At 38.2% G+C, this 17,830-nt stretch overlaps 1 long non-coding RNA gene across 1 annotated transcript; it reads left to right on the top strand.

Annotated features, from left to right (window-relative positions):
• The first annotated feature begins 3,996 nt into the window (after nt 1-3,996).
• Nucleotides 3,997-17,564, top strand: LOC131539493 (uncharacterized). Its single transcript, XR_009270886.1, has 4 exons — nt 3,997-5,023; nt 5,353-5,438; nt 6,740-6,847; nt 13,962-17,564. It is a non-coding gene; the product is annotated as an uncharacterized LOC131539493 (long non-coding RNA).
• Nucleotides 17,565-17,830: the final 266 nt, after the last annotated feature.

The following is a 17,830-nucleotide window of genomic DNA, read 5'->3' as shown; positions in this document are numbered from 1 at the left end:
AAAGATCATTGAAATGAAAAACAACAAACCCATCCCCTCATTCCCTTTTCTGCCAAGAAAGACTGATTGTAGGCAACAGGATGTTAACTAGGTAAGTTTCAGTAGATTATTGTTAACTAGATACATTTATTTTTCATAATTTCAAAAATGGTGGTGGTTGTTGTTCAAGTTGTTTTTTCCCTATGCCACACCTCCAATAAGACAACATGGTAAAGTCATATGTGCAACATGGTAAAGACATATGTGCAGCATGTTTTTTTTCTCTCTCTCTCTTTTTTTTCTCAGTGTAGTTTTTTCATATAATGTTAATTCATGTAAAGTTTGCCACATATAATCAGACTCATTAGATCTGATACTCTAGTGAACAATAATTAATGGATGACTGTATGTGTTCTGTTGATAGTTTATAGACTTTCTACTAGGGATGTGCCCGAAACAGAATACCTTATTCGGAAAGGCACGGATAATGGCTTCAAAACGAATAACGGATTTATCCGAATAACAGAAAAAATATTCGGCAGATACAATCACATGTTTGCTGGAACAGCACTACCCCAGCTAACACACAACGTAACTGTTACGTAACCTATTGGTAATTTTTGGTAATTTCATGACTTACCAATAGGCAACGTAACCACGACGTCGTATGCAAGTAATTCCATTACCATCTCATTACCAACTCACAACGTCAGCAGTACGTCCTCCTAACGTAACAGGATAACCAAGAACGTCCCAGAAAGGTACTCTAATCGTAATATATTGGTAACTTAATGACTTACTGGCAACGTAACTTCAACGTCGCATGCACGTAATTTCATTACCATGATTTTTGTACGTTCTTTATGCTCTCTGATTACCATAATGCTATTTAAAAAGTGTAATTAAACTTCAGACACAAGATTGAATGTTCCTTGAAGATAAAATGTGTTTCTTTTCACCAAGTCAGAATATGGACGATTGCTTTTAATATGCCTTTGTATAGCCCTATTAATAAATTCACATAAATTACACCCATACAGCACTGTTAAATATGTTGAAATATATTTTAAAAATACATAAAACAAAGTAAAAAAATTGTTCCTCATGATACATGTGTATTGTAAATATGTGTACGAAAAAATATATTCCTATGCCTTAGTTTTTAATGAATGTTTTTTTCAACGTTGTTTCTACACCACGTTTACCATTTCTAAAGCTATTATATTATATTATATGTAAGGAATAATTGACGACGGGCCGTTGGGTTATTAGAAAAATAATGCACACCCGAGGTGGTGATGCGGTCACGACGCGAAGTGGAGTGGCCGTTACACCTCGGGTGTGCATTATTTTTCTAATAATTCAATGGACCGAAGTCAATTATTCCGCTTATACTACGGTTGCCACACCTCAAGACATCGATCAGATGATATATTTCAAGGCATTCGTCCAGTATTTCTACTTAAATCGCTATTGTGAGTAGGATTATTTCTTCCGCATTTCATCCAGCGCCACCGTTGATAATCCCAAAACGTCATTTTTAAACCTACTAACAGAGGCTTGAGCCGTTAATAACAGATTAATGCAGTTAATACAGTTAATAACTAAGTTATGAGAGAGAGAGAGAGAGAGAGAGAGAGGTTACCTCTGTGTGTCTCTCAATAGTGTTCGACAGCAATGTCTCTAGTTATAGTGAAACTTAGTTCCTTTTGTTCACGAACAGCGCCGTTGTTGTTACCTCGCTTGTGAGAAATCATGTAGTTTTTAAGTTGTTTACTGATAAAATCGTCAGAGTAGCGCTAACAACATTAGCGCGATGTATGCTAGTGTGTGTGCAAACTGTAACTGTTATGTATGTGCGGTCTGTGAGAGAGATCGCGGGAGAGATAGAGTATGTGCTTTCCGTTCATAATAAAGCGTAATTTTGTGGCAAAAACATGGACATGATCTGTCGTTTTTATCATATTGTTTACTATATTTATTTGTTTGGCCAGTGTCATTGTGGGTTTTGGTTATTTTGCTGTTGTAATACCTTTGAAATAACAGAAATCATTTGGCGAAGTGATATGGTCATATATGCGGTCAAGAGCTGCCTGGAACTACATCTGCTGCTGTGCCCACAGGTGTGTACAGGCAATAATGACCATGTTTACATGCATATTATATTTACAGTAAGCACTCGGCCTCACACAACACTGATGGTTTGTGAATGAGTTTACTCCTTTTCTGCCTTCTCATTGTACAAAATGTGTTATCATTTGATACAGCGCCACCAAGAAGAAGAGCTCAGAAAAGGCCTAGGGAGCAGCCATCGGAGGTGGAGCGGCAGCTCCTGGAAGCACTCCGGACCCGTCCTCAAGCTCCAGCGCCGCCTCCACGCTCAGAGGATGAGCTCTTCCTCTTGAGTCTGGTCCCTTCCCTGCAGAAGTTGCCGCCTCGGACGACAGATTTCATAAAATTTCAAATTCACAAATTAATTTACGAAAGCAGCACAGTTCTGCTTAATATGGAACAATTGGAGCCTCAATAGAAGTTTTAAAAAAGAGGCAGCAATCTCTGCAGGGAATGAACCAGACTTTCTCACCTTTCTCCTCTCCTTCACTTTGGCCCTCACTCTTCCCTCTTCCAAGCAAGATCCTTTTTATTCCTGCATGTAAATAGTTTTAAATGTTCTTTGTATATAGTTTTTATTTGATTCGCGTGTAGCAAGATCCTTTTTATACCTGCATGTAAATAGTTGTAAATGTTCTTTGTATATAGTTTTTATATATATTTTTTTTATTTGATTTGATTTATTTTGTATAAATAAATGTTATATACAATGATCAAAGTTTTTGGTGTGTTACTTTGTGCATAACATAGTAAATCATAATTTATATTTGTTACATAAAAATATTATTTCTATGTTAAGACTAGAATACTTATGCCAAACATTTGTACATTCATTCTAATTATATTCTATTGCAAATACACTCACAATAGTATAGTTAAAAATAGTTATTTGTGATTGGACCAGTGTTGTGGTATAGTGTAATGAGAATGCAACAACGAGACAGGGATTCCTTTTGGAGGCTGGCTCCATTTATCATTTGAAAACAAGAAAAATATAACAATCTAAACTTGAACAAAAAATAATGAAAAATGTACAAGAGTTAAGGATGAAAAAAAAATAGCAATATTTACAAGAGAGGTTGAAAAGATGTGATTATTTACAATATATAAAGGGTGTAAATCAAAAGAAAAGACAAAAGGATGAGAATATTTACAAGAGCAAAACATAAAGGACATAAACAGCACAAGATATAATAAACAAAAACTATTCGGTCGGTTGCCACGTGAGTGCTCCCTCGGCTGAAAAGTGAGCCATGAAGCTGTCCTTGACCCGGATGGCCTCTCTGGCAGAATTATTGGCTGCAACCCGACCGAGACTCAGCAGCGAGTCCTCTGCACCTGGCACCGCCCCCCTCACAGCAGGTGCCTCTGCAGATCTCCTCATGAAGTTGTGGAGGACACACGTCGCCTTCACACACCTCTCCACAACATCAGGCTGAACCTCTATGAGGCGGTGATACATCCTCCACTGTGAGGACAGGATCCCGAAGGCGTTCTCCACCACCAGCCGGGCTCTGGAGAGACGGTAATTAAAGACTCGTCTCTCTCGTGGAAGGCTGCGCCCAGGGAATGGCCTCATGAGGTTTTTCCTGAGGGGAAAGGCCTCATCTGCCACAAAGACATGGGGCTGGGGTCCTCTGTGGTCAGCTCCTGGGAGAGAACAGTCAGGTGGCAGATGGAGGGTGCCACCACGGAGTGCCTGGCCAAAGGCTGAGTTGGCCAGAGTCCCACCATCGCTCGTCCGCCCATATCCCCCGACATCAACCACCCGGAAGCAATACCTTGCATCCACAACAGCAAGGAGAACTAAGGAAAAAGTTCCCTTGTAGTTGTGGAACTGGGATCCGTGTTGGGGTGCCTTCATCAGGGCGTGCTTGCCGTCCAGTGCTCCACAGCAGGCGGGAAGTTCCACCTCTTCTCAAAACCCTCTGCAATGGACCTCCATTCATCTGTGGAGGGCACAGCCATGAACTCCTCCACTAAGCAGTCCCAGATTGCGGTCACCACGTCTGGGACAACCTTGCAGACTGTGGAGACACCAACACGGAAGCTGCTGGCGATGGTCCGGAAGGAGTCTCCAGTGGCAAGATATCTGAAAGAGAGAGAGAAAATAAAAAATAAAATAAACATTGTTATAAATGCAGACTGCAATTCCATATTAGCAAATATAAATTTATAATACTGGTGTTTGAGACATCTTCATTTCTCTTTAGTTTTTTACAGTTAAACAACAACAAGCTTGATAAAATGCCCTTAATACTTCACCTTTATTTAGCATTTGCTCTGATTTGCTTGCTACATTGCAAAAACAGACTATTATTCAATATTATAATATAGCAGTTACCTGCACAATTCAAAACCCACTCTGACTGTTGTAGACTAAAGTTAATTGCCATTTCATTAAAGTGCTGTATTGATAACTGTGTGTTCAGAAGAGTGAAGACTATATGTCTGTGGAGGTTCTCACTCATTAATTACTTGTAATCACACAGAATATTAAAGAGTTTACTGACCGGAGACAGATGGACAGGCACTCTGCAGGTGGAATACAGTGCCTGTAGTTGGTGTCCTGGCGGGAAATCCTCCCACCGACACGGGACAACAGGTCATCAAACTGGGACCGGCTCAGTCGGAAGTATGAAGCGAATTTCACGCGCGAATAAAGCGAGTAAACTCAAAATGTTCAAGCGTCCAACTACGCGCGAATAGCACGATTTATTCACGCAAGTCGCGTCTGGTGTGAACGCACAGTTACATGGAGCGTGAAAATGTGCTGAAACTGAAAACAGGTTTTGATCTTTCATGGTAAACACATATTGGTACCACTTGTTCTGTGATTTCAGAAGCATCAGAAAAAACCCAGGAGGACACAGGAGAAGTTCCTGATTTTAACATTTCTGAAGGGAGCAACATTTCTGAATAGAAAACACAGGTGATCTGATATCGCCTATATCACCATGCATCTATAATTTTCTTTTGCAAAATTGTATATATATATATATATATATATATATATATATATGTATGTGTGTGTGTGTTTGTGTGCGTTTGTTTGTTTGTTTGCTAGTTAGTTATTTTAAAAGGGCTTTGATGTTCAAACATAAATAACACTGTAAGAGCATTACTAAATAAGTAAACCTAAAAATGTACATTCTGTTATTAAATTGTATATTCTGTAAATTATTATTTTTCTTTTTTGCATTTCACCTCTGCTATAGTTTAAATAAACCTGGCATTGTGACAGATTGTTTATGTTCCTAGATTCTTCCATGCTGACGGCCGTGCACAAGAGTTGGAGCGTATCTCCTGTCGAAGAACATCTCTAGACATTATGAACCATCTGTCTAGTAAGTAATACCTCAAATATACACTACCTAAAGTTTAAGGGTCAGATTTGTCATGCATTAGTATTTTTTGCTCACCACTGCTGCATTTATTTGATTAAAATACAGTAAAACAGTAATATTGTGAAATTACCATTCATACCATACCATCTCAGTATGTTTTAAAAAGTGATCAAAGCTGAATCTACAGTCTTCAGTGTCACATGATCCTTCAGAAATCATGCTTTGCGAAAATAAGAATAAATTACATTTTACAATATATTCATATAGAAAACAGTTATTTTAAATATTTCCAGTGTTTCCCCTACCATTATTTTAGGGGGGCGGCCCGCCCTTGATTATTCTTTAAGGAATAATCATACAATGTCTTCAATGTTATTATCAATATTAAATCCCCTTTATTTTTATGTCGAGAAAAAGCAGAACACCCCCTCCGCAAAGCCGCCGCCAAAGTCATAAACCTAGGGGAAACACTGATTTCACAACATTACTGTTTTTATTTATGATCAAATAAATGCAGTTTTCTTGGTGAACATAAGAGACTTATTTTACAAACATAAAAAACTGACCACAAACTTTAATAACACAAGGGATTTGAATATTAATACATTTATTCTAATAAAATGCAAGAAGCTCTTAAAAATATTAACTTAAATAGTAATTTTTTCCTCTGGTGATTTGTATTGTATACCCAGAATGCAATGCACAGTGCCGTAGATTCCCATTCTCTATCTCCAAGCTTCACGCTCTCACACCGTGTCTACAATGGATGCAACAAAGGGACTGTTAAAAATCATTTGAACTTTTTGTCAGTACATCATAAATAGAACGAGGCATCAGATTACTGTCAGGGATTTGTTGTGTCGCGCCGCGCTGCATCTAGTGTAGACAACATCATATAATAATAGGTTCTATTGTATTTTGTTGCGCCGTCCGGTGTAGACACGGTGTTAGAAATCTTATTAAATATAGTTACATATGATGTATGTATGATGCCATCCATAATTGATAGAACGTTTCTATTTCAGAGACTGAAAATCATCAATAAACCAAAAGTTAATTATAACTTATTTCAAGAGTAAGAATAAGAATAACAAGAATAAATAAAAATGCATCTGACTTAATATTGCTTCTTATTTTTCAGTGGGTTGAAAGTTCTCATTAAACACATTGCTTTCTTCCCATCTTTGTGCATTTTCAGATGTTGTGCATATTTATGAATCAAAATTTTTTACTTTATCTTTGTTTAACTTTTTAACATCAAATTAACATATTAATTGGTTGTCTTCTTTCTCTTTTTTTAGTTTAGTTTAGCTCCAACCCCAATTAAGCAGACCTGAGCAGCTGATCAAGGATCACCAGAAACTCTGCAGAACGTTGGTCCTCCATGCCCAGGACTGGACACCAGTGTTGTAAGTCATCTATCTAGAAGTTATCCTGCCTCTCTGAATTGTCATGTTCAGAATATATTGCAGGAGATCTCAACATTGTCTCTCAAGGTCCACTTACATGCAGAGTTTTGCTCCAACATAGTGCAGTGCACCTGAACAAACTAATCAAGTACTTATCAGTTTTACTAACTATAAAGTCACAAACAGGTGAGCGTGATCAGGTGTGGACCTAAACTCTGGGTGTGAATCACTCGGGTCCCTTGCTCAGTAGTCAGTGGTTAAGGGCTGTCTCAATCACAAAATTTATTTTGCTCCCTAAAAAACCTGTGAAAACCAGGAAGCATCAATGCTCACTATGTTCCCTTATAGGAAGTTCTGAATCTCAAAACTTAAGAGAAAATTTGCTATAAAATGACACATGATAGATTTTAAAACACAAACCAATATTTTATTTCAGCATAAACATATATCACTAGACAGGTAATGTCTAATCTAGCAAATATTTATTTATGACTGAAATCTTGCACATACATGTAACAAAGTATTTATCATAATGTGCTGTAAATAGCATTAAAAAAAATATATCAGTTTTACTGTTGTGCATAGATGTCAGTAGTGATATTGTACAATGAGGATGGAAATAGTCACCTGTGTGTAGAGAGCCACTGTGCTTACCAGTGCCTGAGTTTGTGTACACAATAAATTAATTCACAACCTAGCGAACTATGAAGCTGATTGAGACGTACCCTCTGTATGACAGTGGACCTTGATGGCCAGAGTTGAGAACCCCTGACATACTGATTATTCACTCATTTTAATTGTACCACATTTGCAATGCATACAGGTGCATCTCAATAAATAAGAATGTTGTGGAAAAGTTCATTTATTTCAGTAATTCAACTCAAATTGTGAAACTCGTGTATTAAATAAATTCAATGCACACAGACTGAAGTAGTTTAAATCTTTGGTTCTTTTAATTGTGATGATTTTGGCTCACATCTCAACAAATTAGAATACTTCATAAGACCAATAAAAAAAAAAAACATTTTTAGTGAATTGTTGGCCTTCTGGAAAGTATGTTCATTTACTGTATATGTACTCAATACTTGGTAGGGGCTTCTTTTGCTTTAATTACTGCCTCAATTCGACGTGGCATGGAGGTGATCAGTTTGTGGCACTGCTGAGGTGGTATGGAAGCCCAGGTTTTTTTGACAGTGGCCTTCAGCTCATCTGCATTTTTTTGTCTCTTGTTTCTCATTTTCCTCTTGACAATACCCCATAGATTCTCTATGGGGTTCAGGTCTGGTGAGTTTGCTGGCCAGTCAAGCACACCAACACCATGGTCATTTAACCAACTTTTGGTGCTTTTGGCAGTGTGGGCAGGTGCCAAATCCTGCTGGAAAATGAAATCAGCATCTTTAAAAAGCTGGTCAGCAGAAGGAAGCATGAAAGTGCTCCAAAATTTCTTGGTAAACGGGTGCAGTGACTTTGGTTTTCAAAAAACACAATGGACCAACACCAGCAGATGACATTGCACCCCAAATCATCACAGACTGTGGAAACTTAACACTGGACTTCAAGCAACTTGGGCTATGAGCTTCTCCACCCTTCCTCCAGACTCTAGGACCTTGGTTTCCAAATGAAATACAAAACTTGCTCTCATCTGAAAAGAGGACTTTGGACCACTGGGCAACAATCCAGTTCTTCTTCTCCTTAGCCCAGCTAAGACGCCTCTGACGTTGTCTGTGGTTCAGGAGTGGCTTAACAAGAGGAATATGACAACTGTAGCCAAATTCCTTGACACGTCTGTGTGTGGTGGCTCTTGATGCCTTGACCCCAGCCTCAGTCCATTCCTTGTGAAGTTCACCCAAATTCTTGAATCGATTTTGCTTGACAATCTTCATAAGGCTGCGGTTCTCTCGGTTGGTTGTGCATCTTTTTCTTCCACACTCTTTCCTTCCACTCAACTTTCTGTTAACATGCTTGGATACAGCACTCTGTGAACAGCCAGCTTCTTTGGCAATGAATGTTTGTGGCTTATCCTCCTTGTGAAGGGTGTCAATGATTGTCTTCTGGACAACTGTCAGATCAGCAGTCTTCCCCATGAGTGTGTAGCCTAGTGAACCAAACTGAGAGACCATTTTGAAGGCTCAGGAAACCTTTGCAGGTGTTTTGAGTTGATTAGCTGATTGGCATGTCACCATATTCTAATTTGTTGAGATAGTGAATTGGTGGGTTTTTGTTAAATGTGAATTTATTTAATACACAAGTTTCACAATTTGAGTTGAATTACTAAAATAAATTAACTTTTCCACGACATTCTAATTTATTGAGATGCACCTGTATATACAGTAGGTAGTCAACCAGAATGCCTATTAACGCCGCGGCAAATACAAATCACTCAGATGTGAAAGTCGTTCGCGAAATCACCACCAGGTGGCGCAAAGGGACGGTTGACACGCTGGGGTTTTTTTGTCCTTCACCCACCCGCTCCCGCTATTCACTCTTTGTTCACCCGCTGTCTGCTTAATTAGAATAATTTCTTCCTGACCCGACCGTTCTCACTAAATTTAGATCTCGTTTCCAGAATCTCACATTTAAATTTCCGCTACCGAAAGAGAGATATAGGCTAACGAATAAAAGTGTAGCCTGCACAAAATTGTATTTGTTATTTTATTCGTCTTGTCATTCGTTTAATATTTACAACACAATAGGAAAAAGTGTCGCAGAGAGAGAAAAAAAGTTTGTACAAAAAAAGTTGTACAACTTACTTTTTGTAGTAAGTTGAACAAAAATAGGCTTTTATTAATCTTGTCAAAATACTAAATTCGTTTGACATTTTTCCATTAACACGGTACGAAAAGTGTCGCAGATAAAAATAAATAAATAGGACATCTGTCATTTAAAATGATAGGTTAAGCAAAATATAAACAAAACCGAGTTGATTGTCCTTCAAGGACAGCGCATCATCCACACTTTGCTCCACACTTACTCCCCATATCTCCTCACTGGTGCGCCTTTAGAGAGAAATGCATCTTCATGGATTACATAGGCTAATGAAAGACTTTTTAATTTTCGATTTGAAATATTTCATTGTAAAGTAGTATTTTATAGCATTCTATAAATACATTTATTATGTCAGTGAGGCAAGTATTTGCTGAGTTTCGGTTCAATTTTTGTGAAGTGTTCCTGCTCAAGATCAAGAGCTTGTTTGTTTTCTTTATTTTAAAAAGCAACACATTTTTTTAATATTGTGAGTGCACACAAATAAAACTATTTGCGGCTTTTAATGATGTATACTCTTACCTTTATGAGGAAAAATTACAGCGCATTTTAATTTTCCATTCTTAAGAAAAACAAAATGCAAGTGATCTCGCTAGCGCCTCCATGTCCTTCAAAGCGCGCTTCAGCTTCCACCTTTAGCACAAACGATTTGATATGTATCACACATTTATCTGACATTTTTAAATGTATATTGTGAAATGCACGACGTTTTTTTATGTCCCATATCTTGTTTATTTGAGAAGGCTAAACTGATCAAACATATGCTCAACTCACTGTCTGGCGCTGGCCGCATGGTATTTAAAAAGATAATAAATACAACTTGTAATTAACAAACATAAAATGTTCCAATCATGTTTCTAAATGAACTTAATAAAGAAACGAAACGAAATATAATCACTTTGCCATTAAAAACCAAAACTGAACTTTTTTGTAATGGCTGCAACAGCAGCTGTGTAAAGGAGAAGAGAGAGAGAAAGTTTGTCTCGGGAGTCGGGTAGCAAGCGGCATTTTATAGACCTGCTCCAACACACCGGTCTGTAATTATCAAGAACTGAACACCTTGGATTCACCTTGGTTTCACATGGGCTACAGAGTGGGCATGGGCTCAAAATAGGCATTTTATCTGGGGCCCACATGGGTGAACCCATGAACAACTTTCTCACGAGATCCCATCCCCCACGACATCAAACTACCACGAGATGCAGCCCTGCCTCGAGCTGCAAGCAGGGTGGATCCCTCGAGAATTCATTCAGCATTTCCCATCCCCCACGTGGCGTCGCGCCGACGCCATTACTGCTCACTGTCACGTTTCATTTAATCTGTTCGTAAACAATGACATGTGCAAACAGAGAGCGTTCAGTGCGCTGGCGTCCAGGTGCGGGTTAACTAATTAAACATTGATTTAATGTTATACACAGTAATTGTTATGGTTACATATACATAAACGTAATTTTTTGAGGTGCATTACGCCTTTATTATTATGAAGTGAAATTAATGACTAACCATTCTCTTGCTTTTCGGACACAAAACCAAAGTTAATTCGTCCAGTTGTGGTCAGCAGGATCACTGGCACGGAAAAACTTGAAATAAGATCTTTATCAGAAATGTGTGTGTATTCTGCAGCTGAAAACACACTGCTTAATGTTACACATTATAATTATTTTTGTTTTAGATAGAACATGTCTATATTATGTTAAGCAAAAAATAAAAATAAAAAATAGCCTCCAGCAGTGTGACTGAATTTTCATTTGTGTAATTCCAGTTGAAGGTTGGGGTTTGGGAGAGTTGAGCTCCGAAGTAGGGGCTGCAAAGTAGATCTGCATTAACTGCATTAACGCAGTAACTGCGGGACCGACCAGATTTCTTGCGCCGCGGGAATAATGCGGTAGCGGTCGGTAACATGTATTTTGTTTGCGGGGTCTGTGCGCAGTGATGCTCAGAGCAGGCTACTGATGGTGATGTACGGCCCTCAGACAGAACAGGAAGGTTGTCGATCAGTGACAGTAGAATAAGGATGGAGCAAAGTGTGGATGATGCGCTGTCCTTGAAGGACGGACTCGGTTTTGTTTATATTTTGCTTAACCTATAATTTTAAATGACAGATGTCCTATTTATTTATTTTTCTCTGCGACACTTTTCCTACTGTATTAACAGAAAAATGTCAAACGAATTTATAGTATTTTGACAAGACGAATAAAAATAGCTAACAGGCTTTTTTGTACAACTTACTTTTTTTCTCTCTCTCTGCGACACTTTTTCCTATTGTGTTGTAAATGTTTTGTTAAAAACGAAAATTCGTTGTTAAAAACGAATTGTATCCTGACGAATAAAAATAAATACAATTTTATTAGTTTTTATATTACAAATACTATTTCGTTATATAATGTATTTGTTGAATAATGAAAGAACTTGTGAGTTTAAAATTACAGACGTTTTATTAATTTGTCCAGTATAGGCTATTTTGTTTAATTGTTTTGGCTAAATCCTGGCCAGATTTTATTTATTCGTTTCTTGTTTAATAATGGGAATTAAATAATACAATGTGCTCACATTTTCACTAAAATTAAGGAAGGAATGAATAAAAATAAAAAAATTCTACGATTTCCTAATTCGGGCATGTCATGTGCAGGAGTTGTCTAATGTAGCTAGTTCCTGTTAAATAAGGACAGATAACAAAGTAGGTCCGTGACATGTAGAAACTGTAACGTTTATTGTACGAATTAAATGTAGATTTTAAACATTTGTATTTGTGAGAAGTAATGTGACACTGACATTTACTATGCTGATTGAGTTCGTTCTGAATAACAAACGCACTAAAGTACTAAATTTCCTTCTGTGAATATGAATTATTTTAACTAGTTTATCTTAGATTATAGACCAACTGCAACCAATTTCGGCAGAGTGCTATGCAAAACGCGAGGGAATGTGCTCCAACGCGTTCAAATTCGTACTTTTCAGAGTCTGTGGTTAAAGCGCCACTTAGCGGTAAAAGGCAGCAAATACACTTTTTAAATGTTACCACCGCGGGAACGGCGGCGGTAGAAGTATTATTCTGGATGAGTAACATCTGTAAACCGCGACAATAATAATGGCCGTGAACTCCCGCGGCAGATAGAACGGTCGACACTTCACAAACATAAACTCCACCAGCGACAAACAGTGTTTTGATACTAACGCAGCATTGTTACACCATTCTTTGTTGATATACACACACAAGCCACCGCCGCGAGTCTTACCAGACAGTGATGAATCTCTGTCCGCTCGGTAGCAGTTTAGCCCGTGCAGCTGAATGGCGGAGTCCGGGATGTTGTTCTTTAGCCATGTTTCAGTGAAGACAACACACAACAATCCAAACTCCTAAAAAATGCACCAAAAAAAGTTTAAATCTTGTATTTTGCAAATAGGATACATAATCTCTACCCTCAACCTTCATCTTCCCACTTTATTAATGCCTTAATTACTTTATTAACGCTGTTACATTAAGTATTAAAACAAGTCCAGCAACGTTTATAATAACTAGATCTGGCAACATGGAGGAGCAGAGTAGAGGCTGCACTTGCGCCAAGCTCCTTCACTCCAGCGCTGCGCAGCTGCTGCGAGTCAGCCACATGAATTTATTCAGCAACATGATTTTAAATAATTTTTCATATGTTTTCAAATTTTATTTTTGAACATGAAACATTTACGGAGGTCTGGACCTCATAGCTGGCTATGGGCCTGGATGTGTAAACTGAATGAGTGTAAACTAGCCTATATGAATGAAATGAGCGCAAATGAATAGCCGCGTTGGGGTCTATGCGTGTGTCTCAGAAATCAGAGCTTTGTCTGGAGTTATCAACTCGACAAAAATATCCTAAAAACGCTCCTAACTTCAAACCTTTTCGAACTGTAAAAACGCATTACATTAGCCCTTTTCGTGAATGGCATTACATTTAATTATACAAGAAGAAAAGCAATGTTTGATCAAGGCTTTTGGAGGGTCCAAATGATTTGTTGCGCTCTGTTGATAAAAAAAAAAACTCGTAAATGATCACAGACTCCCGCAACACATGATCTAAGTTAGTTCAAGCCAGCTTTATTGTCATTCTTGTCAGTCCTGTCTTGTGTTTCCCCTCCTCTCGTGCCCATATTTGGTTTGTTCCTGTTCCTGTCATTATGAGTTCTTTAGTCTCCAGCCGTGTTTGATTTGTTCCCCACCTGTTACAGTTCTCCTTGTTTGATTTTGTTCCGTTTATAAGCCCTACGTTTCCCTGTTGTCTTGTCAGGTGTTAATTGTCGTTTTTGGATGTTTGATGTCTCCTGTGTTCCTGAGTTTATAATAACTAGACTATCACACTATCCCTCTCTCCAGAATCTCCACTTCTAAGCTTCTCACAGAAAATGGAGGAACTGGTGTATGCTGGGACCAAACTCTCCCACTCGTTCGCTGCAAGCCCCCAGATATCAACTAAAAAACGGCGGGCCCCACAACCACCAAAGACTTCAGGCCCAGCTCTCCCTCCTCCTACTGTGAGAGCTCTTCGACCGCTGCCACAACGCCAGGGCCCAAACCCTCCTCCATCGGCTGTAGGTGAACCAAAAACAACTGATAACAGCTCTCAGTGATATGTGTCGGGTCCCCGCTATATTAGCAGCAACACTCACAAATGTTCACAGAACAAGCGGGAACCCAGTGTGCCTGTAGCTTTTTATATTTCTGTTTTATCACGTGATAGAAAATCTAAGGCCTTCTCAAGCCGTACGGCTGACCCATCTAATCTGCGGCCTGTAATGCGTCAATCTAAGATTGCTGTAGAGACAAAATGTAATTCCATCAAGTTAGCATTTTTAAACATTCGCTCACTAAAAAATAAATCATTTCTGATCAATGATTTTATAACCACAAACAACCTGGATTTTATGTTTCTAAATGAAACATGGCTTGAAGACAGCTGCAGTGCAACAGTCCTCAATGAAACAGCCCCTCCTAACTTTAACTTTACAAGTGTCTGCAGGACTGTTAGGAGAGGTGGAGGTGTAGCTGCTCTATTTAAAGATGTTTATCAATGCAAGCAAGTGTCATTTGGTCAGTATTTGTCCTTTGAATATCTAGGTATTGTGCTGAAAGGTGCTCCACGCATTCTGTTTATCATTATTTACAGGCCTCCAAAATACTCTCCAGCCTTTGTTGAAGAGTTCACAGAACTGTTATCAATGATTTCCTCCTTTCCTGACTGTTTTACTATTGCAGGGGATTTTAATATTCACATAGATAATGCGGAAATCAAAACTGCAAAATAAATTATTACTGTTTTAAACACTTTTGATCTGATCCAGCATGTGCATGAACCCACACACAATCGTGGACACACTCTAGATTTACTCATCAGTAAAGGTCTAAACATTTCATCCATTGTTGTTAAGGATGTAGCACTATCTGATCACTTCTGTATTTTCTTTGATATATTGATCTCTGTTACCACTGAATCTAGATCTGTCTCTGTCAGAAAGAGATGCATTAATGAGAACACTAGTGCGCTATTTATGAAGGCTATATCTTTAACATCAAGCATTTCTGCAGACTCTGTTGATCTTCTCCTGGATTCTTTTAACTAAAAAGTTAAGAATGTTATTGATGATATTGCTCCGACAAGGGTCTGCAAGAAGAATGGCAGACAAAAATCACCATGGAGAAAATCAACAGCAGTTCAGAGTATGAAAAGACAATGCAGAAAAGCTGAGCGGATGTGGCGGAAGACAAAACTTGAAATTCACTATAGCATCTATAAAGACAGCCTTCATGCTTTCAATGTGGAACTAGCCACAGCTAGACAGACCTTCTTCTCAAACCTTATAAACGGTAACTTAAACAACTCTCGCACTCTTTTTGCTACTGTGGAGAGACTGACGAACCCCCCCAAGTCAGATTCCCAGTGAAATGCTCTCCAACAGTAAATGCAATGAGTTCGCTTCCTCCTTTTCTGAGAAGATCAATAATATCAGAAAGGAGATTGGCATATCTACTTTTGCAGAGGTCACACAGATTCGACCGCAATTTCAAAAAGAAGTGACTATGTCTGTTTTTGAAGCAATTGATTGCAAAATATTGAAAGAAATAGTACAGCACCTTAAATCATCAACCTGCTATCTTGACACACTTCCCACATCTTTTTTCAAAAGTGTGCTTAACTGTTTAGAAGCAGATCTCTTAGAAGTGGTGAACGCCTCACTTCTTTCTGGGACTTTTCCAAACTCCCTGAAAACTGCAGTTGTTAAGCCCCTTCTGAAAAAGCGCAATCTTGATAACACAATGTTGAACAACTATAGACCAATATCAAATCTTCCGTTCATAGGTAAGATTATTGAAAAGGTAGTTTTTAATCAGCTGAACAACCACTTAAACTTAAATGGATACCTGGACAATTTTCAATCTGGTTTCCGAGCACATCATAGCACAGAGACAGCACTCATTAAGATAATAAATGATATTCGCTTCAATTCTGATTCAGGCAAAATATCAGTGCTGGTACTACTAGATCTTAGTGCTGCGTTTGACACTGTTGATCATAACATACTTCTAGAGAGACTGGAAAACTGGATCGGGCTTTCTGGGATGGTACTCAAATGGTTCAGGTCATACTTAGACTTATGCTCTCCTATACTCACATAATAACATCTCCCTTCTAAGTGGACAACCATGACATGCGGAGTCCCACAAGGCTCAATTCTTGCACCGCTCTTGTTTAGCCTGTATATGCTCCCACTAAGTCAAATAATGAGAGAGAACCAAATTGCCTATCACAGCTATGCTGATGATACGCAGATTTACCTAGCCTTATCTCCAAATGACTACAGCCCCATTGACTCCCTCTGCCAATGCATTGATGAAATAAACTGTTGGATGTCTCAGAACTTTCTTCAGTTAAATAAGGAGAAAACTGAAGTCATTGCATTTGGAAACAAAGATGAAGTTATCAAGGTGAATGCATACCTTGACTCTAGGGGTCAATCAACTAAAAACCAAGTCAAAAATCTTGGGGTGTTTCTGGAGACAGACCTTAGTTTTAGTAGTCATGTCAAAGCAGTAACTAAATCAGCATACTATCATCTCAAAAACATTGCAAGAATTAGATGTTTTGTTTCCAGTCAAGACTTGGAGAAACTGGTTCATGCCTTTTATCACCAGCAGGGTGGATTATTGTAATGGTCTCCTCACCGGCCTTCCAAAGAAAACAATTAGACAGCTGCAGCTCATCCAGAACGCTGCTGCCAGGATTCTGACTAGAACCAGAAAATTTGAGCATATCACACCAGTCCTCAGGTCCTTACACTGGCTTCCGGTTACATTTAGGATTGATTTTAAAGTACTTTTACTCGTTTATAAATCTCTAAATGGCCTAGGACCTAAATACATTGGAGATATGCTCACTGAATATAAACCTAACAGACCACTCAGATCATTAGGATCGAGTCAGTTAGAAATACCAAGGGTTCACACAAAACAAGGGGAGTCTGCTTTTAGCTATTATGCTGCCCGCAGTTGGAACCAGCTTCCAGAAGACATCAGATGTGCTAAAACATTAGCCACTTTTAAATCCAGACTCAAAACTCATCTGTTTAGCTGTGCATTTGTTGAATGAGCAATGTGCTACGTCCGAACTGATTGCACTATGTATAATCACTCTCTATCCTTATCCTCTAGAATTTTTTTAATTCTTTTAAAATCAATTTTTAAATCACTTTGTTTTTATTGTTGTGATTTTTATTATTTTTAATCTCTTATTATTTTTAATGACTATTTCACTTCCTTTTATGTAAAGCACTTTGAATTACCATTGTGTATGAAATGTGCTATATAAATAAACTTGCCTTGCCTTGCCTTGAGTTGGTAATAAAATCCTTGTTACTGAGCTCTTCGTCTCCTCGTTTCCCTGGCTCCGAGAGCATCCTGACAATTCTGCTATGAGTAGGCTACTGAACACTTTCTTTCCATTTCTATTTTTTTTATTTCAGCTTCTTTTTTTCTACTAGTGCTCTTATTTAAGATTGTGGATGCTTGTCTCTTGTCAAATTTGTACACACAGTTTCTCTGGAAAATAAGAATAAAGTTATTTTTCCTTTTTGTTAAAGTTTTAAATAGAAGATATTTACAAAGTTATAATTTTAATTAAAAAAAGAATACTTACTTTAGTTATACAAGGCATATTTGTTAAATGAAAACTACAAATCGAACAGCTTTGC

Source organism: Onychostoma macrolepis, chromosome 04 (assembly GCF_012432095.1).
Source record: "Onychostoma macrolepis isolate SWU-2019 chromosome 04, ASM1243209v1, whole genome shotgun sequence".
In the NCBI taxonomy this organism is placed as follows: domain Eukaryota; kingdom Metazoa; phylum Chordata; class Actinopteri; order Cypriniformes; family Cyprinidae; genus Onychostoma; species Onychostoma macrolepis.
Note: the sequence above shows the minus strand (reverse complement) of the source record. Positions and strands in the feature narration are given on the sequence as shown.